The following is a 24,748-nucleotide window of genomic DNA, read 5'->3' as shown; positions in this document are numbered from 1 at the left end:
CCATGGGGATGGGTGCTGATACTGGGCGATTCGGTGAGTGTGGGGGCTGTTGTTTTCTATCCTGTCTTTCGGCCTTGGCGATCATCTATGGCCGGGTTCTTGGTTGTTTTCCTCCTGCCACTCTTCCTCTGGCACCTCTACCAGTTTCATATCCAAGTGTCCTTCCTGTTAACTATTCTTGCACATACATCCACTTTGCCCACTGTCGCACACCGTCCATTCATCATTCTTTTAATTTTGTCATTTTGTACGGAATTATGTGAGCTTTGGGCTGTGACATCATCAATTTATTAATGTCCCCTGACTCTGCAAAGTTTGTACTCACCACTTACCATGTTTTTGTTTGTTCGTTCTTTTGATACTCCATGTACTTGCTTACGTCATCATAATCTTAGTTTAATCATGCTTCCAACCATATCTTTTCTATGTTAGGCAAAATAGTTCCCTCTGTCCAGAACGTTCAGTAGTAACCGAAAACTGGCGTCTAGCATTAGTCAAAACATAAGATATAATCAAGCAGTGAACATTTTTAGACGACTTTGGCAGTGTCCGTGATTTAGAAAATCATCAGGCATGCATTAAACAGTTCCTTAAGGGTCATTGAGCTATTCAGGAAATTTATAAAAAAACATTTGTTATTTCAAAGTGCACAAAAATACATATCAGATCATAAAGTTATAAAAAACTTTGTCATTACCACCTATCAAAAATGTCTAGTTATGTCTTTATTGATTTGGTGTGTAGGTATAATTATATGCTTAAAATGTTTCTTTCATTGATTTAATATGTGAATATACTTGTCTGCTTATGTTCTTTATTCAATTAGGTTTGAGCATATCTGTTTTTGTAGCTAGGCAGGACTTTTTGTATTATAACCCCATTTCTTCACTCCCTCTGTTGACCTCAGTTTAACTGAGGTCACCAAAACCATTGATACGACCAGGGTCCCACTGTTGGCACACCACGTCCCTCTGTGGAGCCGCTTCCAGTCCCTCTGTGGGGCCACCAATGAGTGAGGAAAAATAAATATAGATAAAATTCATACCGAAATATTTGTAAAAGAAGGAAAGTGGAAAGGCAATTGGCCTAGACAACATTCCAGTGGCAGCATGGAACTATCAAGGAGAGATGGCAGGGGAGATTCGTTAAAAAGCGAAAAGATGCCTGAGGAAAGGTGCTGGTTCCTATTTTTTATTTCAGACCACGGCGATGCACAGAACTGCATTAGCTACAGAGGTGTTATGTTGATCAAGCAAAGCATGAAGTTATGGGAAAGAATGTTAGAAGCGAGGCTTGGAAATCCCTACTGGCCAAAATAATGGAGAGCGTGGCAAAGATAAAGATGTTGGAGGAGATGCAGATAGTTGGTGTGACAGGACAGAAAGATTTGGAAATGATTGTTCTGCTGTCGCGGCCCCTAACAGGAGCAGCTGAAAGAAGAGAAAGATGAGAAAAAAATTGTGAGAGAAAAATACATAAACAAATAACGAAATACATACATACATGTATATGTACATATAGACAGACAGACATCGAACGATCGCCCATTCGGTCACTCAGTCATTCAGTCACTCAATGAATCAGTCAATCAATCAATCAATTGAAGGAATGGGGTCGAAATACAAAAAGTCCTGCCTAGCTACAAAAACAGATATGCTCAAACCTCATTGAATAAAGTACATAAGCAGACAAGTATATTCACATATTAAATAAATAAAAGAAACATTTTAAGCATATAATTATACCTAAACACCAAATCAATAAAGAAGACATAACTAGACATTTTTGAAAAGTGGTAATGAGAAAGGTTTTTATAACTTTATGATCTGGTATATATTTCTGAGCACTTTGAAATAAATGTTTTTTTATATATTGCCTGAATAGCTTAATGACCCTTAAGGAACTGTTAAATGCATGCCTGATGATTTTCTAAATCACGGACACTGCCAAAGTCGTCTAACAATATTCAGTACTTGATTGTATCTTATGTTTTGACTAATGCTAGACACCAGTTTTCGATTACGACTGAACGTTCTGGACAGAGGGAAATATTTTGCCGAACAAAGAAAAGATATGGTTGAACGCATGATTAAACTAAGAATATGATGACGTAAGCAAGTACATGGAGATCAAAAGAACAAACAAACAAAAACATGGTAAGTGGTGAGTACAAACTTTGAATAGTTAAGGAACATTAATAAATACGTAGATGATGTCACAGCCAAAAGCTCACATAATTCCGTAAAAAATGACAAAATTGAAAGAATGATGAATGGATGAGGTGGAACAGTGTATGTGCAAGAATGGAGGAGAATGTTTACAGGAAGGTCACTTGGAGATAAAACCAGCAGGTGCCAGAGGGAGACAGCCAAGCCAAAGATGATCGTCAAGGCTGAAAGACGGAAAGGAAAACAACAGCCCCCACACATCGAATCGCCCATAATCAGCACCCAACCCCACGGAACCAGCTCTCACCGAACCAGCACCCACTCCCATGGAATCAAACTCTCCTGCGAACTTGCCCCACCCTAAAGACTCATCACCCATCAAACTCGGCCCACACCGGCCGACTGAATATAAACTGACCAAAGAACCTTGAACGTTGCCTTTTCTGAATGGAGATTTTCCGCTCTTGAAAGGCCCAGCGCTGTATTGTATTTTCCTGAAAACTAAGAATATGATGACGTAAGCAAGTACATGGAGATCAAAAGAACAAACAAACAAAAACATGGTAAGTGGTGAGTACAAACTTTGAATAGTTAAGGAACATTAATAAATACGTAGATGATGTCACAGCCAAAAGGTCACATAATTCCGTAAAAAATGACAAAATTGAAAGAATGATGAATGGATGAGGTGGAACAGTGTATGTGCAAGAATGGAGGAGAATGTTTACAGGAAGGACACATGGAGATAAAACCGGCAGAGGTGCCAGAAGAAGAGCGGCAGGAGGAAAACAACCAGGAACCCGGCCAAAGATGATCGCCAAGGCCGAAAGACGGGATGGAAAACAACAGCCCCCACACACACCGAATCAATCATGGAATCAAACTCTCCTGTGAACTTGCCACACCCCCTGACTCATCACCCATCAAACTCGACCCACACTGGCATGTGCAACTGAATATAAGCTGACCAAAGAACCTTGAATGTTGCCTTTTCTGAATGGAGACTTTGAGCATGGTCGCACGAAAGGCCCAGCGCTGTATTGTACTCTCCTGAAAACAGAGCTTTCTTAACAAGAATTGTGATTGAACTCAACCAACCTGTGTAAGTCTAATTTCTGCTTCAGTGTCTTAGCATTTTCCTAAATCTGAAGAAATAAAACGAGCATGCAGTGAGTAAATTGGATAACAGGTGATTGGCAATGGCTTTTGCCGTGAGGCACAGATAGCGCGCTCCCTAAATTGTGGACAAAATCCAACACAATCTCTCACTCACTCACAAGTATTAACTAATTTGTAATAGTATTGCAAGTAATTTAGACTCTAATGGAATATGTGAATGTCCATATCAGTTTCATCAAATTCTAATCCTACTTTACCTTTGTATAAGAGATAGCCTTCTCAAAGCGTAGTCATTGTAATTTATTCAATCCGTTGTTTTACTAACATTTAATCATTGATCAATCACTCAAGGGATATGTGCTTTCGGGAGTTTGCAAACATATTTTTTAAGGTTGTGTTAAACTTATAATCATATTAATATCTAATATTGGAGTGCTCGTGTGGATTGGTGGGTGGCGAAGAATGTGCAGGCAAACTGCATGAACTTGTTTTCTTCGAAGTGTTGTGGAATAGGCCCAGATAGGGAGTACCGGACGAGAACACCTCAAGGTCGGTGAGAAACGAGAACAACAGCACGTCTATGTGGCCGGGCTTCGAGGGGAAAACCCAACCGCCTGACCTCAGCAACACCTGGACGGGGAAGAGATGGCCATCGACCAATCATCTCACAATATTTTGCATGCTTTAATATTCATATTGTGTTTCTTCAAAACTGGGCAACCCGGAAGAATGTGTCGTCTTTTGGTGGTCACAAAAACGCACGAGCTTTAGTGTGAGGGACCGGGGACCCAGGCCTGTATTTGTGCGCTTTGTCAGGAATAAACAATTGGTAAATTTGGTCTGATTGATCTACTGGTCTTCTTTTTGACAGAACGAACTCGCAAAATTGTTAGGTGCGCCAGTGTGTGGATTAGGACATAGCAATTTATGTGTTAAGTGTTGATCGCAATTTGGAGTCAGATCAATAACTAAAATCCGTAACCTAACAATAACGTATCTTGAATCATGCTTTTCCTCCTCTTAAGCGACTATGTACTTCAAACCCAAACTTCACCATTTTATAGGGAAAAAAAATTGTTGCATTTATTTGTTTGTGTTCATTCTTTTCTTTTTGTCTCATGTCCCAATCACGCCACTGTTCAAATGATCAATTATTTTCAACAGAATACTCCTGCAGTCTTCTTAAATTTGTTCAATTTATCAATCCTTTCCATTGTTTATCCTGCAAATGAATGTGTTATTCAAACTTTAACCTTCTACAGGAAATGGGGTCAAAATACAAAAAGTTCTGCCTAGCTACAAAAACAGATATGCTCAAACCTCATTGAATAAAGTACATAAGCAGACAAGTATATTCACATATTAAATAAATAAAAGAAACATTTTAAGCATATAATTATACCTACACACCAAATCAATAAAGAAGACATAACTACCGTAATTTCCGGACTATAAGTCGCGTTTTTTTCCATACTTTGGGTGGGAGGGCGACTTATACTCAGGAGCGACTTATATATGTTTTTTTTTCACAAATATTTACTTGATCATTAAGACATCACTTAAAAGTATAGTTGACCACTTCCCATGTTATTTTTAGTATAGTTGATCACTTAGCATGCTTTTATATCTTTATCTTGAACATATTCAAAACATAAAAAATAGAGAAAACATCAAATAAAGCAATTAACACTTTAAAGCACCATATCCAAGTCCACTGTCTGTTTGCTCCTCTTATATTTATTATTATTATTTATTATTATTTGTTTATTTATCATTTATTCAACACTCTTATTTATTCATTGTTTATGCCTTCTTGGGGTTTTTTGTGTTGCTTGTATGGATATGTGTACTATCTCACCGAGGGATAGTGGGAACGTAATTTCAATTTCTTTGTGTGTCTTGGTATATGAAAAAAAAATCGACAATAAAGCAGAGTTTGTCTTTGATAAAACAACCAAATAAACAAAACAAAAAACTACATCTGAAAAAATATATATTTTCAGACGAAACTGGATGAGGGCGCTTTAAATTTCACCGTTGGCCGTGACTCATCAACTGGGTGGGCTTAAGAAAAATGGCACCAAAAAGAAAGTCATATTTTGCAAGTTACAAACTTCAAGTTGTAAAATATGCCGCTGAAAACAGTAATCGAGCAGCAGAAAGAAAGTTTGGAGAACCGTGATGTACCAATGGATTACTATTTCAAGTGACGTCATGGGCACCGCGCGGCGCGACCCACGTAAGGACAACACCGGCGTCATTAGCGGTGATCATTTCTAAGTGACACGGAGTACAAAGCGTTTAAAGGAATTAAGGATTTGGAGTGACATAGAAGGTTTGAAAAACTATTATGGCTTTTACGCACGCCCGGTCCTACTCTACTGAGTCGGGTGCCGGCGCTCGGTCGAGTGGCTGTCCGCGAACGGTGCATGGGGCTCGGACATGGCCATTACGCACGCCCGGTCCTCTGCCATGGAGCTATCGTCTCTGGAAGTCCACGCCGCCACACGCTTGGAAGTTTGTTTTGTGGAATAAAGAGCCGTTTACCCAACCCACGTCTATCCTTGTACTTTGTTAACGCTACAATATAGTTATATAGTAGATCTGTGGAATAAAGACGAGGCTGACGTCAGGGCGCACGCGCGGCGATGTTGACAAAGGACGAGTAATTTGATCGATGGATTTAATGGATTTAAAGTGCACGGATGGTTTGATAATATTATTGCTTATATTGTAGTTATTTGAAATATAGTTTATCTATCGTTATATGAGCCTGTGGAATATTTTGAAGTGCAAGCGCCCTCAGCCGCGCGCAGCCATTGTTGACAAAGAACGATCGATGGATTTAATGAATTGGAGTGACACCAATGGTTTTATAAACATGTTATTCATGTAATAGTTGTCCTTAATCACTCTATATGTTACATCAGGCCCGTTCTCAGCTCTTTGTTTGTGTTTGTCACGTTAGCATCCCTATCGTTTTGCCTGTTGTTGCTATCGTTTAGCCTGTTGTTGCTCGTTCATGACTGTTTTTGGTGTGGGATTTTGTCGAATAAATTGCCCCCCAAAATGCGACTTATACTCCGGAGCGACTTATATATGTTTTTTTTCACTTTTTGGGGCATTTTATGGCTGGTGCGACTTATACTTCGGAGCGACTTATAGTCCGGAAAATACGGTAGACATTTTTGATAAGTGGTGATGAGAAAGGTTTTTATAACTTTATGATCTGATATATATTTCTGAGCACTTTGAAATAACAAACGACTTTTGATATATTGCCTAAATAGCTTAATGACCCTTAAGGAACTGTGTAATGCATGCCTGATGTTTTTTCTCTAAATCATGGACACGGCCAGAGTCGTCTTGACCGTTCAGTACTTGATTGTATCTTATGTTTTGACTAATGCTAGACGCCAGTTTTTGATTACTACTGAACGCTCTGCACAGAGGGAAATAGTTTGCCTAACAAAGAAAAGATACGGTTGGAAGCATGATTAAACTAAGAATAAGCAAAGATATGATGTATCAAAAGAACAGCAATAGATTAATGATGTCACAGCCAAAAGCTAACATAATTTCGTACAAAATGACAAAATTGAAAGAATGAGGTACGACAGTGTATGTCCAAGATTGGAGAAGAATGTTCACAGGAAGGTCACGTGGAGATAAAACCAGCAGGTGCCAGAGGGAGCCAGCCAAGGACTCGGCCAAAGATGATCGCCAAGGCCGAAAGACGGGATGGAAGACAACAGCCCCCACACACACCGAATCGCCGATAACCAGCACCCATTCCCATGGCGAACTTGCCCCACCCCAAAGACTCATCACCCATCAAACTCGGCCCACACTGGCATGTGCAGCTGATATAAACTAACCAGAGAACCTTGGACGTTGCCTTTTCTGAATGGAGACTTTCCGCTCTTGAAGGGCCCAGCGCTGTATTGTACTTTCCTGAAAACAGAGCTGTCTGAACAAGAATTGTGATTGAACTCAACCAACCTGTGTAAGTCTAATTTCTGCTTCAGTGTCTTAGCATTTTCTTAAATCTGAAGAAATCACACGAGCACGCAGTTAGTAAATTGGATGACAGGTAATTGGCAATGGCTTTTGCCGTGGGGCGAAGATAATGCGCTCCCTAAATTGTGGACAGAATCCAGCAGTGTCTTTTTTTTTTGTTTTTTTCTCTTCCACCATCTTATTTTCCTGTGGAGTTAGTGGAAGAAAGTCACAGGGCAATAACACATTTCTGTGTAAGATCCTTGTTCTGACTGTGCCATTTTCTGGCTCCAACTTGAAAACTGGACTGTCCACGCCCTTTTGGTGTTTGACGACGTAAATCTTGTCTTCCTAATATGAGCGGATTTTTCCCGGACCTCCCTTTTTAACAATATTTCTGACAGGAACACGGCTGCCCACCTAAAGTGGTGGACCATAGATTTTCCTGTCGTACTGTCTTTCACCTCTATCGGCTGACTTAGCTGCATTCCTGGAGGTGATATTGTAAGCCTCAATCATCCTGCTTCTCCATTTGCCAACATAGTCTTGGTAGGAGCCTGGGCTTTCTTCCTGCTCAATGCCAAATAGTAGGTCCACCGGACGTAAAAAGTAAGAAGAATGGTGAATAACCAGTGGCCTCATTAGCAGTACAGTTGTAGGCATGTACTATTTTGGGAAGGTGTGTTTTCCAGTCCAATTTGTGCTCTTCGGTGAGTGTTCTCAGCATAGAGAGGAGAGTCCTACTGAATCGTTCTGTTTGCCCATTCCCTTGAGGATGATATGGATTTGTGTGAGATTCCTTTACACCGGACAACTCCTTCAGGTGACTTAACAGCTTGCTTTCAAATTCTCTCCCTAAATCGTGGTGGAGCTTTTCTGGGAAACCAAATCGAAGGCAGAAGTCATTGAACAGTCTTTCTGCCACAGTCTTTGCTGATTTTTGGTCGTTGCATATGCCTGTGCAAAACGTGTATAATGGTCCATGACCAGTAGAATATACTCACAACCACCCTTACATTGTTCCAGATGGAGAAAATCAACTGACACTAGCTGAAAGGGGTGAGTGGTTACGATATTCTGCATCGGTGCACGCGCTTGCCTGTTTGGTTTTCTCTTCTTCAGACACTCACATACATTCATGACAAAGTGTTCAATGTCTCTTTGCATTTTAGGCCAATAAAAACGGTCCCTTACCAACTTTAGTGTTCTCTCTGAGCCTAAGTGGCCCATTTGTTTGTGCAGTTCATCCAATACAAGGGGGTGGTATATCGAAGGAAGAAGCAATTATTTTCTGGTTGCAGTTACCCTGAACAAGGTCCCATCCTCCCTGATCTTGAGCTTGTCCCACTCTCTGGCCAATGCCTTTGCCTCTGCACTCTCAGCTTTCAGCTCATATGCTAACGGTCTCCTTTTTTTCTGCAAGTGACTATATATTTTACCTATTACAGCGTCCTGTCGCTGAGCAGCGCAAATCTCTTCTCTGGTCAATGGCTGAACAGTTTGTAGCAGTCCCTCAGCTCCTGTTTGCTGCTGAAGCACATCTAAGGATATTGCGCTGAAGATAGGAGTTTGTTCAGCTTGCTGTGCCAATATGCCCTGTCGGTTGGCTGTTACAACATCCTGGTTGACAGACTGTGTACAATGACTCATATAGTCCTCAAAGGGGCCATCCTCGATAACCCGTCTGCATCTGCATTCGTTTTGTCAGGTCTGTATTTTATGGTAAAATTGAAATCTGCCAATTCTGCTACCCACCGCTGACCAGAGGCCGTTGTTAATACATAGGTGAGCGGATTATTGTCTGTGTAGACCACAAAAGATGGTGCATGTAACAAGTAATCTCTAAAGCGCTCACAGATGGCCCACTTCAGTGCTAGAAATTCCAATTTACCTGCATGCATGTGGTAATTTTTCTCTGGTGTTAAGGTTCTGGATCCATAAGCGATAACTCTTAATCTTCCATTGCTTTGCTGATAGAGCACGGCTCCCAACCCCGCTTGAGAGGCATCCGTGTGTAGCACAAACGGATGATTCAAGTCTGGGTAATTTAGGATAGGAGGACTGGACAGTTTGTCAACCAGATAACACAGAGCCTGATGGTGAGTATCTGTCCATGTAATCGAGACAGAGGACGACAACTGTCCTCGACTGTGTGTTTTTCCCCTTTCATCTGTCCTTCTGCCCCCTTGAGTTTTGGGACATATTGGAAGTGGTTGATGGCGCTGCTAGGAGTTCGTACAAAGGTTTGGCAATGCGTAAAAAGTCTTCTATATATGACCTGTAGTAGGAGAGAAAGCCCAAAATTTGCCTCACCTCGCCCACATTACAGGGCTGCCTATCTTTTAGTGCCATCACGGGAGTAATTTCTGCTGGATCCATACTATGACCTTCTTTCGACACAATCCTGCCGAAAAACCTGACTTTAGGCTTGAAAAGTTCACATTTCCTGGCACTTAGTTTGACACCATGCTTCTGGTACCGTTGCAAAACTGCCCTCACGTGTTCAACATGGTCCTGAAACAACTTACTGTGAACTAAGTTGTCATCAAGGTAGGGTAGGCAAATGTCATCTCGCAACCCCCACAGACATTCCTCCATGCTTCTCTGGAATTTGGCCAGGGCAGAGCTAAGGCCAAATGGGATCCGTACCCACTGGTACAGACCCCAAGGCGTGATGAATGCTGTGAGTGGCTGACTTCCTTCATCCAAAAACCCTTGGTGATATGCTTTCCCTTGATCAAGCACTGTAAACCATGAACTACCTGTCAAGGTATCAAGCATGTCTTGTATCCTGGGAATAGGGTGTCTGTCCGGTACTGACTTGCGATTAAGTTAGCGGTAGTCTACACAGAGTCTAAGCTCTCCCAATTTCTTTCTTACACATATTATTGGTGAAGAGTACGGTGACTTGGATTTCATGACCCAACCCCGGTTGATTAAATCCTGCAGATAAGCTTTTACCTCCTGGTGTAGGGGTTTTGGAACACTAATGTATGTTTTCTGGACTGGGGTATGGTCATGAAGGGAAATATGCATGCGGAGAGTAGGAATGCTGCCAACATCATTTTCATCTCGAGCAAAGGCCTTGCACTCTTCGCGGAGCATTTTCCTCACTACCTGTTGCTGCTCATTAGTTAGATCACATATGTCAGAGTCAAGGCCCGCGGGCCACATCCGGCCCGCGAGAAGGGTTTTTACGGCCCCTGGGAAGATCTTGATTTATTATTAGAACCAGCCCGCAGATCTTTTACACGCACCAATACTACATTTCCCACAATGCAACGGTGACGCACCAAGCAGTACGGTGCTTCATTTCAGTGTTTATTATTAGCACAGCAGTTGTCAGCATAACTGTAAAATTAACTTTCAGATACCCATCAAAAATGGCAAAAAGGAAGGTGGACACTGAGAACCGGGGGTTTCAAACAAGGTGGGAGTCGGAGTATATGTTCACGGAGGTAGCTGGAAAACCTGTGTCTTCTGTGTGGAGAAAGTGTGGTGGTACTGAAAGAGTATAATCTGAGACGACATTATGAAACGAAACACGCGGACAAAAACAAGAATATGGACATGGAAAAAAGGCTACAGAAGGCCGAGGAATTAAAACAAGGCCTCAAATCTTGACAGGCTCTGTTCAAAACAGCTAAATCACAAGGCCAGGCTGCTGTCAAGGCCAGTTTTATTTTGGCAGAAGAGATCGCTAAATCAGCCCGGCCATTTATGGAGGGGGATTTCATCAAAAACTGTATGATTAAAGTTTGTGACGAAGTTTGCCCAGAAAAAAGGCAACTCTTTTTAAATGTGAGTCTGAGCAGAAACACCATTGCCGAGCGAGTAGACCAGTTGTCCACCAATCTAAAAGAGCAGCTTGTGAAAAAGGGAAAAGATTTCATCGCATATTCCTTGGCTGTGGATGAGAGCACCGACATTTCTGACATTGCCCAGTTGCCAATTTTCATCCGCGGAGTGGACTCCAGCCTAAGCGTGACAGAGGAGTTTTTGGCTTTACGTCCGATGCATTGCACAACTACGGGGCATGATTTGTATAAAGAGGTGTCAAGATGTGTAAATGAGATGGAGCTACCTTGGGAAAAACTCGACGGAGCACCTGCGATGTGTGGACACAGGAGCGGACTGGTGGCGAAGATACAGGAAAAGATGCAAGAGGAAAACGCGACAGGTGAGCTGGCAGCTTATCATTGTATCATACACCAGGAAGCGTTGTGCGGTAAAGCCTTGAAAATGGAACATGTAATGAGCATCATCACGCGCGCAGTTAACTTCATCAGAGCCAAAGGTTTAAATCACCGCCAGTTCAAGGAATTTCTGACGGAGTTAGAAACGGAGCATGGTGATGTACCTTATCACACAGAGGTGCGATGGCTAAGCCAGGGAAAGGTGCTACAAAGATGTTTTGAGCTTCGTGAGGAGATTTGTCTGTTCTTGGACAGCAAAGGGAAAGACACAACACAACTCAGAGACGAGATGTTTCTGTGTGAAATGGCTTTTCTTTGTGACATTACGAGTCATCTGAATGCAATGAACTTGCAGCTACAGGGTCGGGATCGTGTCATCTCTAATATGTACAGTACAGTGAAGGCATTTAAAACCAAACTGACTCTGTGGGAGACACAGATGCGGAATGAAAATTTGAGCCACTTTCTCAGCTACCAGACCATGAAAGAGAAGCTCTCTACCAGTGCGTTCCCGAGCGCACAGTTTGCTGATAAAATAGGTATGCTTGCCGCTGACTTTCGACGCCGATTTGCTGACTTTGAAGCACAAAAAAACAGGTTTGAACTGCTCGGTAATCCATTTGCTGCTGACGTGGAAAGCTCACCACCAAACCTCCAAATGGAGTTGATTGACCTCCAATGCAATGATGCACTGAGGGCAAAATATGCGGCAGTGGGTGCTGCGGAGTTTGCCCGTTTCCTCCCCGACACAATGCCCCAGCTGCGCATCCAGGCTGCTCAAACGTCTATGTTTGGCAGCACATACCTGTGTGAACAACTGTTTTCTTTGATGAACCTGAACAAAACATCACACAGAAGTCGACTTACTGCTGAACACCTTCATTCAAGTCTGAGGATTTCCTCAGCTCAGAGCCTTACCCCGAACATTGATGAACTTGTGGAAAAGATGGGACACCACCAAGTATCACCCTCAACCTCAAACAAGTGAACATTTCTGTGCAATCACATAGTTTTTACTCAGTTCAAGTTTAGAAGTTAGTTTAATATTTGTTTTCACTGTATGTTACTTCTCCTTGAGAAAAGTGTTGTTTTTGATTAATAGATTTTTGCACTTTATTTTATTGTATTTCAATCCAATTATATTTTAAAAATATTTCAGTTGAGCGGATGATAGAAAATTGCTATTTTTTTCTTTGAAGTAAATTTAGCCCACTTTTGCTAAAATAGAAAGTTTAAAAGTTAAAGTTTAATATTTGTTTTCACTGCATGTTACTTCTCCTTGAGGAAAGTGTTGTTTTTGATTAATAGATTTTTGCACTTTATTTTATTTATTTATTTATATATATATATATATTGAAGTGAATTTTGAACTTTATGCGTATCTGTATGTTGCACTAGATGATCCACTTGTAGCAGTAAGACTATCAAACTATTTTTGCTGTACAGAGAAGCTTTAGTTTCAGTAATGTATAGGTACTTAGTAGAAGATAGAAGGGCCAGTTGTCCGTGACCAGGGAGAGCTGAAGGGATGACCTTTTAGGGGAAACAAGCAGACTGAGACTCAAACTGCAGCTGTTACCCAAAGCCGTGACATCAGCTTCTTGTCAGGTATAAAAGCTACGGGCCTGACAAAAGAAAAAAAAGGGGGCTCGCTCTAGCTCGGTCTCGCTCGCTTTCTCTCTTGGGCTTTTTACATTGTTGGATTCTGTCCACAATTTAGGGAGCGCGTTATCTGCGCCTCACGGCAAAAGCCTTTGCCAATCACCTGTTATTCAATTTACTCACTGCGTGCTCGTTTGATTTCTTCAGATTTAGGAAAACGCAAAGACACTGAAGCAGAAATTAGACTTAGACAGATTGGTTGAGTTCAATCACAATTCTTGTTCAAAAAGCTCTGTTTTCAGGAAAGTGCAATACAGCGCTGGGCCCTTCAAGAGCGGAAAGTCTCCATTCAGAAAAGGCAAAGTCCAAGGTTGTTAGATCAGTTTTATATTCAGTAGTACATTGTGGGCCGGGATTGATGGGCGATGAGTCTTCGGGGTGGGGCAAGTTCGAAGCAGAGTCTGCTTGCATGGGAGTGGTGCTGATTATGGGCGATTCGGTGTGGAGGTGGGGGGCTGTTGGTGTGTGTGTGTGTGTGTGGAGGGGGGCTGTTGTCTTCCATCCCGTCTTTCGGCCTTGGCGATCATCTTTGGCCGAGTCTTTGGGTGGCTCCTTCTGGCACCTGCTGGTTTTATCTCCACGTGACCTTCCTGTGAACATTCTTCTCCAATCTTAGACATACACTGTCGTACTGCTGGATTCTTTTAATTTTGTCATTTTGTACGAAATTATGTTAGCTTTTGGCTGTGACATCATTAATCTATTGCTGTTCTTTTGGTACATCATGTCTTTGCTTATTCTTAGTTTAATCATGCTTCCAACCGTATCTATTCTTTGTTAGGCAAACTATTTCCCTCTGTGCAGTGTGTTCAGTAGTAATCAAAAACTGGCGTCTAGTATTAGTCAAAACATAAGATACAATCAAGTACTGAACGGTCAAGACGACTCTGGCCGTGTCCATGATTCAGAGAAAAAACATCAGGCATGCATTCCACAGTTCCTTAAGGGTCATTAAGGTATTTAGGCAATATATCAAAAGTAATTTGTTATTTCAAAGTCCTCAGAAATATATATATCAGATCATAAAGTTATAAAAACCTTTCTCATCACCACTTATCAAAAATGTCTAGTTATGTCTTCTTTATTGATTTGGTGTGTAGGTATAATTATATGCTTCAAATGTTTCTTTTATTTATTTAATATGTGAATATACTTGTCTGCTTATGTACTTTATTCAATGAGGTTTGAGCATATCTGTTTTTGTAGCTAGGCAGGACTTTTTGTATTTCGACCTCATTCCTTCACTATCCATGCCTTGGGGCCACTCAACTTTTTGGAAAGACTTCACTCTGACATCAGTTGAATAAAATCTTTTTCCAATCAGCCGTGGGTCCCTGAAGTGCTTATTTGTCTGGAAACAGCCACCGACCTCTGAGTGTTTTTTGGAGACCAGCGAAGCAGCAAAAACCATATACCACTATATATATATATATATATATATATATATATATATATATATATATATATATATATATATATATATCAGGGCTGTGGACTCGGACTCGGTCGGACTCGGTCATTTTTGCCGGACTCGGGGACTCGGACGGACTCGGTCGGACTCGGTCATTTTTTGCCGGACTCGGACTTGGTGCTGATTTTGACCGAGTCCACCGAGTCCGACAATTAAAAAAAAATACGTTCAATTTTATTTTCATCATGCTGCTGAGAATGCACGTAGGAATACTTTTTTAATATTTTTTTTTATTGTCGGACTCGGTGGACTCGGTCAAAATCAGCACCGAGTCCGGCAAAAATGACTGAGTCCGACCGAGTCCGAGTCCCTCCACAGCCCTGATATATATATATATATGTATATATATATATATATATATATATATACATATATATATGTTATCGTGAAAAAAAGTCCTCCTCCCATTCCCTATGAAAGTGATACTTTTTTTTTTTATCTTTTTACTATGTCCAGCTGCCCCACACATTTTTATACCCTTTCTTAAGTTTAAGAGAAAAAACAGGGTTCTAACAATTGGAGGGAACTCGCGAGCTAGCGTGTTGTTAGTGTTGTTAGCGCCGTTGTTCGCGCACGCGTCAAGTGCGAAAAAAAAACAAAAACATTTTAATGTCACGCGATCGACCAGTTGTGGCCAGGCGATCGACCGGTCGATCGCGATCGACGTATTGGGCACCCCTGATTTAGAGGTTCTGATCCCAATAGTTCCTCGATCGCTCGAATTGTGGTATGAGGCAAGTGCTCCTTTCTCCATTTACCATTTATCACCGTAGCTTGTGCGCCTGTAACTGGTGCATTATCAAAAGTACACTTGACCATCCTATGTCTACCAATTAATTTGACAAGTTTTCTCCCTTGCTTGTTTGGAAAAATATCAGGTTTACCCATGTGTGATGACCACCCTTTTTCTCGCTTCTCACTCAAATGGTGATCCACCATTCTTACCGCGGTGCAGATGTGTTTGTGTTCCGGCCAGTGTTGAGTCTGACAGGCTTTGGAACAGTACGAGGCAGGTGAGCAGCTTGCGCAGGTCTGGAGCAGCGTGTCACCTTGTTCCTCTCGTCGACAATGGTGGCAGTAGCGGGACTCCTGATGAGTTGGCTGGGTCACTGCTGGTCCCCTGGCAGTGGCCCTCTGGCGTTTTCCTGAAGTAGACGTGGAGCTTGGCATCCTCTGGATATGTGACCCGCCTGGTCACACTTGAAGCAGTGAGTGTAATTGTCTCCCTCGCCGTTGTCCTGGCTGGTTCTTTAGCCTCTCCTCCTTTGGGTGTTGTATGTTGGTTTCCTGGCGGGCTGGAACTTGCTGGCATTCAAGGAAGTAAGCACCATTTGTTTCATCTCTGCAACTTCAGTTTTTAATTCAGCGACCATGTCATGTACTTCCGGTGGAGCTGCAGCCATCTTGACTTTCTCCTTCACTGCCGTGTCCTGGGATGGAGTTGTGTGTACTCTGCCCTGCCGTTCATCCGAAGTTTACAGCTCATTAATTCTAGGTTGCTTGATGCCGCTCCTCCTTAGCTTGTTTAGCCGCTCGGCTTCAAGGTTGGCTGCCTCATTGAGCCTTTCAATCAGTCATTGTCGTGTTCAGCTGGTTCTCCTTTGGATGCATATAGGAGCCGATCTTTGAGCTCAATGGCCCTGAATAGAAAGTCCTGGGGCGATTCTTTGGGATCCCGGGAAAGGTCGATCAATTTTTGATACAAGTCGGATGTATCATCTATAATGTCCTCTTAGTATTGTTTTTAACTGAGAAAGGGTTATATCAGTTTTTAGTTCAAGCATTAAGCCCTGGGCAAATAGCTCTTATAACCGCTTCAATCACTTCTGATTCACTGTGGCATTTACAAAGTCCGAGTTCAATATGATGGAGCAAGTTGGTATAGGACAGCCTTTCACACTGCCCGTCTTCACCTATTTGGCCACAGATGCGAAACTCCCTGCTAATAGTCACCTCCGATATTTTGGCAGGTGATGAGCTTTGGCTCACGGCTGGTGATATGTCCACGATTTTAAGTTTCTCTTGCAATGCTTGTATCTCTACTCGGAGCTCCTCGTAGTTGCGCGTCACATCAGTGGGGCGGTAAAAAGTGCTCCTCTCGCGAGCGTCACCTTCCTACACAGTGTCTTTAATAAACAACAGCAATTCGTCAATGAATTGGACTACTTCCACTGACTTGTGACATTGCTCGACTTCATCAATTTTGTTTTCAATGAGTTTCATCAAGTCCCGTCGGCTCAGTTTCTTGATGGCTTCCTCGTTCTCGCCAGTATCGTCGACATTGGAGCCCTTTAGAGCAGGGGTCTCAAACTCCAGTCCTTGGGGGCCGCATTCCTACATGTTTTCCAAGTTTCCCTCGTTAAACACACCTGATTCAATTATCAGGCTCCTGCAGAACGTGAGGATGAACTGATCATTTAGAGATCATCCCTGCTTTAGAGAGTTACATACCTCCACTAGTTGATCCCTTTCTAGCCTACACAGCGTGGTAGTAACTTGGTATCTTAACTGTTCTTGTTCCATCCTCGGCACTCACGAGGTAATCTGTTTGTCAGAAAGATCCCGGTTCGTTGTTGGAGCAGGGGGGGGGGGGGATTCGTTGGTACCGATGCGCTAACGTTAGCCGCTAACGGTGTACCTACTCAGATCTCTCGCTGATCTCGAACAAAAAACCCCTTGCTCCTGGCTAGCTCGCCAAAATGTGTTGCGGCTCCGAGTCACGACGAGGGGCAAGTTTTGGTTTTCAAGGGTGTTTTTATTCCTCTTCAACTTCTCTCCCTTACGCCTTTTTCACATGTCCGTACGTCACTTTCCTCTTTTTGAACACACTAACTCAGGGGTGCCCAATACGTCGATCGCGATTGACCGGTCGATCGCGTGACATTACAATGTTTTGGGGGTTTTTTCGCAAACAACGGCGCTAACAACACAACACTAACGTTCCCACTCAGTTCCCTCCAATTGTCAGATCCCTGTTTTTTCTCTTGAACTTAAGAAAGGGTATAAAAAGGGCAGCTGGACATAGTAATTTTTTTTTTTTGAAAGTATCACTTTCATAGGGAATAGGAGGACTTTTTTTCACGATGACGTATCAAATTAATTATTTTTTTAGTGGGTAGATCTTTGTGACCTGATCATTTCAAAAGTAGCTCGCGAGCTGAAAATGTTTAGGCACCCCTGCACTAACTGATCGCAGTGGTGCCTTTTAGGCAGTCGGAGAAATCAACGTTAACAAAAATACTACATCCAACCTAGTTAAGAAATCACCAGAAAGATCACCATAACAATTGTGAACACACAGAAAGATAATAAAATGGAACATCACTCAAATATTGGTGATCCCGTTGAGAGTCTCACACAAGTAGTGTAGAAAATGGATGAATGGACGGATTTTTAATTTAAAAAAAAAACTCACAAACTATGAAATGATCAAAACCGTAATGTAATAATAATAATAATAAATTGTATTTACAACGCACTATACATTCGGAGGAATGTCAAAGTAGGAGGACCCCGGGGACGACCCAGGACGCGCTGGAGAGACTATGCCCATGGTGCGCAACTTGGTTTTCGGGACATGGAGAAGGTGTGAATTGGATGAGCAGAGGCTTCGGGTGGCAGGTTTTGGGGCAAGGAGTAATAAATATGCGCCCTCATCCGGGAACATTTTTGCACAGGGCTGCTGACACTTATAGAAAACATTCCAAAATTTGAGTTGAACTCCAGGCTGAATAGGCTAATTTTTCGCCATTATTGCGCCGGATGCACTGACATGAGAAATATACCAAAAATTGAATTGACGTCCAGGCTGGAGAGCAGGGACTAGTAATGCACATAAGAGAGGACAGTCAGAAATGTGAAGGGGGCATGTTTTTTTTTTTTTTTTTTTAACACATTTTTAACACTGTTAGTGTTTTCTTCACGGCAGTTGTTAGCTGTGTGTCCAGATCTCAACCTGGAGAAGTGGATTGCACTCTGTCAGGCCTCTACACTAAGACCTGTCCAGCTTGGGTGTCCCACCTGAAGACTAAAGCTTCTGCTGGTATAGCTCTTAGGGTCACTGAGGCACGCAAACCCCCTGACCACAATAAGGTGGCAATCCCTCAGGGAGGAAACTGAAAAATAAATGAAATAAATAAATGAAAAGTAAACTCAAATATCCTTCATCCAGATTTTAACAACCAAGCAACAACCAATTTCAACAACATAACATTAATCTTAACTGGATGGCTTAATTCTCAAATATCATCAATATTTACAAAACTGAAAGGAAGTCTTATGAAAAAAAAATCACCAAACATCAAGTTCTCAAACTAATTTATAAAAACAGAATTTTTTTTTTTTTTTATTAGCTAATAACTCAAAATAGTTAGGGAACTAATTTGTACAACACAACAGTCACAGAACAGAACATCTAACATAACTTTTTTTCTTCTTTTTTTTTAAATGTATTTTTTTAATTAGCAATTTAATAACTAAAATCTCCTTTCTCATTATTTTTTCTCCCCACTCAACTCTACAACAAAATAGTTAGGGAACCAATTTGTACAACATAACAGTTACAGAGCAGAACATATAACACATAACTTTTTTTCCTTCTTTTTTTTAATTTTTTTTTTATTAGCAACTTAATAACTAAAATCTCCTCCTTTCTGACAATTTTTTCTCCCCAATCCACTCTACAACAGTCTCCTGTTTCCTTGTGCAAAAACTCTCAAATTCATCCACATCCAAGTTACTCGTTATGGACTCCTCATGAGCTAAGATGACCAAATTTATCTTTCGCTTGTGTAACATGGTGCGACGATAAGGGGTTAGGACCCATGACAATGTGGAGAAGGAACGCTCACACGATGCTGAAGACACACCAATTACCAGGGCTGTTACATACAATTTATGCAACTCAGGAAAAGCTTCCTTGTACTCCTGTGGGTGTTTACAGACAGTCGATAGGTCTGTTTCATTTGGACATTTCTTGAGCAACATCTGTTTTGCCCTGTTTTTCATTTTTTAGATCATCTGCCACAGTGTCAGCCAGCGCAGACAGAGGATGCAACACGGTTGAATCTAGAAATGTGCTAGATTTGGGTGCAAGACTAGATATGGCTCTCATCAGCTCAACGTTCTTCTGAGAAAATCTATTCTCCATTTCTGAAATGGCGCTGTCAAGGATGTTGAGCAGAGATCTTTTCAGAGACTGAGAGGGGGAAATGGTTGGATCGTCCGAGTCTGTATGGCCCACAGTTGAGAGCACAACACTTTGACCAAGACATTTGCTCATTGTCCTCCTTCTCTTTGGAGGCGGTGCATCATCCCCAGCAGCGGCCTGAGATGACTTTCCCCAATCCTCATCTTCACGGAGGCTTTTTAAGGACTCCAGTGCTGCACCAACAACCTCAGAAGCACTGCACATATCCACAGACTGAGACTGTAGAATTGCATTTACTGGTTTTAAGACACCAAGCACCAGCACTAGAAACTTTCCAGTCTCAAAGAAGTGATGCCTCTTAATTTGACACACCAGGCCCGATGCCTCGGTGCACATGTCAACAGCAGCACTATCATCCACTGTCATCTCAGATAGGATACTGACAATATAGTCTTGATTGTCAACAATGCACCTTGTCACCTCATAGTGGCTTGTCCATCGGATTTCAAGCAGCCTTTTAAGGTTAGGTGCATTATATTTCTCAGACACATAGTAGTGCTGAAATAACTTGTACAATGAACGAGAGAGGTCAAAAAATCTCTTTGACACGTGGTTCACTCTGGATGGCATGCACAACCACTAAGTGCAGTTGTGATGGTTGTAGCAGTGGATGTATGGGATATACCTGGCAAGCTTGTTTTGCAGTAGAGCTTGTACCCCACCTCTTATCCCACTCATCACAGAAGCTCCATCATAACACTGGCTAAATATGTTGTCAGCACTGTAGCCAGCATCAGAAAGGTGTGTCAGTATTTCAGACGTGATGTACTCTGCATCAAGTTGATGCAAGTCAAGCAACCCACTAAGATGCTCCTCTGGCATGGAATTGCTGACAAATCTAATCATCACAGACAAATTTTCCACATTGCACCTGTCTCTGGTCCCATCACTTTTGAGGCAAAACCCTGCAGAATCAGCATTTTCATATTTTTTCCTTTCCTCTGCAAGCACCATGTCTGCCAGTGTTTGGATCATTTCATTTTGGATATCCTTAGATGTGTATTTTGCATTCTTTGGGATACCCTTAGCAATGCTTGCGAGCTTCTCATCCTTCTCTAATGTATACTCCATGAGTTTCAGAAAAAGCCCTGAAGCAACATCATCACCACCTGCATCATGTCTCAAAGTTTCTGCAGTCCCACGGAGCCCCAACTCATTCACACAGAGAAACTTAATAGCACTGCCCACACTCTTGACATAATAATGATTTTTTTCAAGTTAGGATTTTTGACATATGCTCACGGGGCAGCTGTGAGGATTTCCCCCCCCGTAATTTGGGCTAGGAACCTGTTCAAAGTTGCCACACTACCTGAACCAGGTAGACCCAGGAAGACAGAAATAAAGCCAGTCGATGTCCAGGACTCACCGTTCTCAAAATGATAGGGGGGGACAAATTCTCACGGGTTGACATTTTATAGAGTTCCTGTTACAATTTTTATCCCCCCTCCCAACCACTTGTCCCTTTGCTTGGGACAAAAGGAGCCTTCAGAACTGAAATTTCTTCTCAATTATTCATTTATATCAATTCACTCAAATCATTCTCGTTATGAAAGATTTTATCACAAAACGTGTGTGGCTTTTTCTTAAATGAACATGTTTTACATTGCTATAGTGTCAGGATTTAATTAAAATGTGCTGTCATTTTAAAGCAAATTAATAAGTGCAACAATATTAATTTGCTTTGAAAATACCTGCGTAATAAAATGGATGGATGAATGATGATCACAATTAAGTATAAAGTCTCCTTTGTAATATACACTCCTTGTAGCATGTAATGGTACCCAAAAAGAGGAGTTACTTTGCATCGAGGTTTATGCTAAGAGCTCACGAAATTATATCGTTGATTTTGGGTGAAGTTGTTGGATTTTGTCCACAATTTAGCGGAGGGGTGTCAAACTCAAATTCACAAAATTTTAAATTGAACAAAGCCGCGGGCCAAGGTTGAACAAATGAACCTTTTAATATGGAATCAAACAAGTTTTGATTTTACAATGAATATTGAACAAGCAAGGCTTATATAACTTAAAAGTGCAGGCGTGCAAAATCAAGATGATAATAACACTAACAATACTAATAATAACAATAATAGTAATAATGATAATAAGAATAATAACAATAATAATAAAACATATCAATGGCATATTAAATCAAATTTAAATAAAAATTGAATGCCTCCTTTCTGTTTGCAGCCTTCTGAGGTAAATGTCAAAATTAGCTTCTTACACAGGCTAATGAATTTGAAAATAAAATAACATAACAACTATGAATAAATCAACCATTCAGGCCTTGGAGTAGCAAGAAAAAGTGCATAGAAAATTTATTTACTACTCATTTTGCGACACACTGATCTACTCTGATGCGGCCAAGCCAGATACCTGGCATCTTTTCTTGGATGCCAGTTCATCAATGTCGGGGCTTAGGGTTTGAGCTGAGGAAACCGTCATTATCGAACAAAGGTGTTCGTCAGTCAGACGTCTCCTGTGAGAAGTTTTCGTCATCTTCATTGTGGAAAAAAGTTGCTCACATAGGTAAGTGCTACCAAACATGGAGAGCAATTGAGCAACTTCAGTGCGAAGCTGAGGCATCGTGTCAGGGATGAACTGTGGAAACTGTGTGGCCCCAACAGCATCAAACTTTGACTTCAGCGTTTCATCACAGTGGAGTTCAATCAGCTCCATTTGGAGGTTGGTTGGTGCTTTTTCCACATCAACTGTGAAGGGATTACTAAGCAGTTCAAAGTTTCTGGACATCATGGTCGCCAAACCGCCGGCTAAACTCAGCGCCGAGCGCACTGAGTTTTTCAGCAAACTGTGCGCACATGGCGATAGATCTGTGTTTTTATGGTTTGGCAGCAGGGGAAATAGCCAAAGTTTGCTTGTATCATCTGATTCTCCCACAGGCACATCTTCATTTTAAAAGCTCTCACTGACGCATATCATATCTGTGATGATGCGTCCCCGCCCCTGCAGCTGCAGGTTCAGCACATCGAGGTGGCTTGAGATGTCACACAGAAAGGCCAGCTCACACAGAAACCTTTGCTCCCGGAGCTCTGCTGTGTCCTTCCCTTTGCTTTCCAAAAACTGGCATATTTCTTCACGCAGTTCGAAAAATCTGTTCAGCACTTTTCCGCGGCTTAGCCATCTCACCTCTGTGTGATACGGCACATCTGTGTATTCTGAATCACACTCTTCCAGAAAAGACTTAAACTGGCGGTGATTGAGACCTTTGGCTCTTATGAAGTTAACAACTTGTGTTACTGTGGACATAACATCCTCCATCTTCAGCGCTTTACCACACAGGGATTCTTGATGTAAGATGCAGTGATAAACAGATAATTCACCTGCACAGTTCTCTTCGCGCATTTTTTCACAAATCCTGCCCACCAGTCCATTCCTTTTACCACTCATGGCTGGCGCACCATCAGTGGTTAATCCCACAAGTTTATTCCACGGAAGGTTTATTTCAGTTACACATTTGCAAACCTCCTCAAAGATTTCTTTCCCTGCGGTTGTGCCATGCGTTGGTTTAAATCCCAATAGCTCCTCCGTAACACAGATTTGAGTCCACGCCGCGGACGAAGACAGACAGCTGCGCAGTATCAGACGCGTCAGTGCTCTCATCCACAGCAAGGGAAAAAGAAACAAAATCTTTTCCCTTCTCCATCAACTGGACATGCAGATTGGTGGCAAGCTCACATGTGCGGTCAGCTATTGTGTTTCTGCTCAGGCTTACGTTTGCAAAGGCTTGCTTTTTCTCTGGGCACACTTGGTCACAAACCCTCATCATGCACTTTTTTACAAACTCTCCCTCATTAAAGGGTCGGGGTGATTTGGCGATTTCTTGTGCCACGATATAACTTGCCTTTACAGCAGCCTCACTTTGTGTTGTGGCTTTTGTGAACATTTTCTGTTGTGAAACCAAACCTCTTTTCATCTCCTTTACTTTCTGGCTCCTTTGAGCCGTGTCCAGGTCCTTATATTTGTCCTGGTGTTTCATAGTGTCGTCTAATATTGTACTCCTTAGTTACTGACATGTTGGCTCCACAAACAAGACAAATCGGTCTGTCTTGTATACATGTAAACAGATGTTCTGTCTCCCACCTGTCCAGAAAATTTCTATTTTCTGCCTTTCTTTTCACCATTTGTTGGTAGGGTAACAGAGTGACAGCTGTCGTTTGAGGGTGCAGTGTGGGGGAGAGGCACGAAGATGCGGGGTGTGCACATGGACTGTATATAAGAAATGGACGTAACATCCATGACACCCATTGGTTTGTGGACTGCTGCTCGGAAGCCAATATATTCTAGGCAGCGCCATCCTGAAAATTTCAGGTGTATTCTGGGAAAAAATGAACAAGGATTCTACTTATCGGAGTCATGAATGGACGTATGGGCGCCAAAGCAACAGCAGAGCATTATTCCTGAAGAAATTGCGTGTGAAGGTGAAGAGGTTGAATAAATACTTGGGGAATGCTGCAGAATGATGTTGAAAAGAGTTGAATCGGTTGAAAAATGTAGAAATTACAAGGGAAAAAGGAAATTTGGGAAAATTGGGTGTGAATTTCAAAATTGAAAATTTGGAATTTTGGGTAAGTGGGAAGTTGTGGAATAGGTAGGAAAATGATGAACAGTTGAAAGGTGGAATGGGTTGAATAAGTTGAAAAATGTAGAAACTAGAGTAGAAAAACAAAATTGTAGAGAATTTTTGGTAAGTGGGAAGTTGTGGAATAGGAAGGCAAAAGATGAACAGTTGAAAGTTGGAATGAGTTGAATCGGTTAAAAAATGTAGAAGTTAGAGCAAATCTTGAATCCTAATAGAGAATGAATGGGAATTAAAAGAAAAAAAAATTGCACCAAAATTTTTTGAAATTTGGAGCAAAAGGAAAAAAAACGGCTTCAGGAGGTTCACTTTTGGGGTTAAAATGTTG

At 41.7% G+C, this 24,748-nt stretch overlaps 2 pseudogenes; one reads left to right on the top strand and one right to left on the bottom strand.

The window, feature by feature from the left end:
- The first annotated feature begins 10,581 nt into the window (after positions 1–10,581).
- Positions 10,582–12,685, top strand: LOC148392637 (general transcription factor II-I repeat domain-containing protein 2 pseudogene; annotated as a pseudogene).
- A 9,449-nt stretch (positions 12,686–22,134) lies between these two features.
- On the bottom strand, positions 22,135–24,173 carry LOC148392636 (general transcription factor II-I repeat domain-containing protein 2 pseudogene; annotated as a pseudogene).
- Between the last annotated feature and the right edge of the window lie 575 nt (positions 24,174–24,748).

Source organism: Syngnathus floridae, chromosome 10, assembly GCF_059516105.1.
Source record: "Syngnathus floridae isolate MCC-2025c chromosome 10, RoL_Sflo_1.0, whole genome shotgun sequence".
Taxonomy (NCBI): domain Eukaryota; kingdom Metazoa; phylum Chordata; class Actinopteri; order Syngnathiformes; family Syngnathidae; genus Syngnathus; species Syngnathus floridae.
Note: the sequence above shows the minus strand (reverse complement) of the source record. Positions and strands in the feature narration are given on the sequence as shown.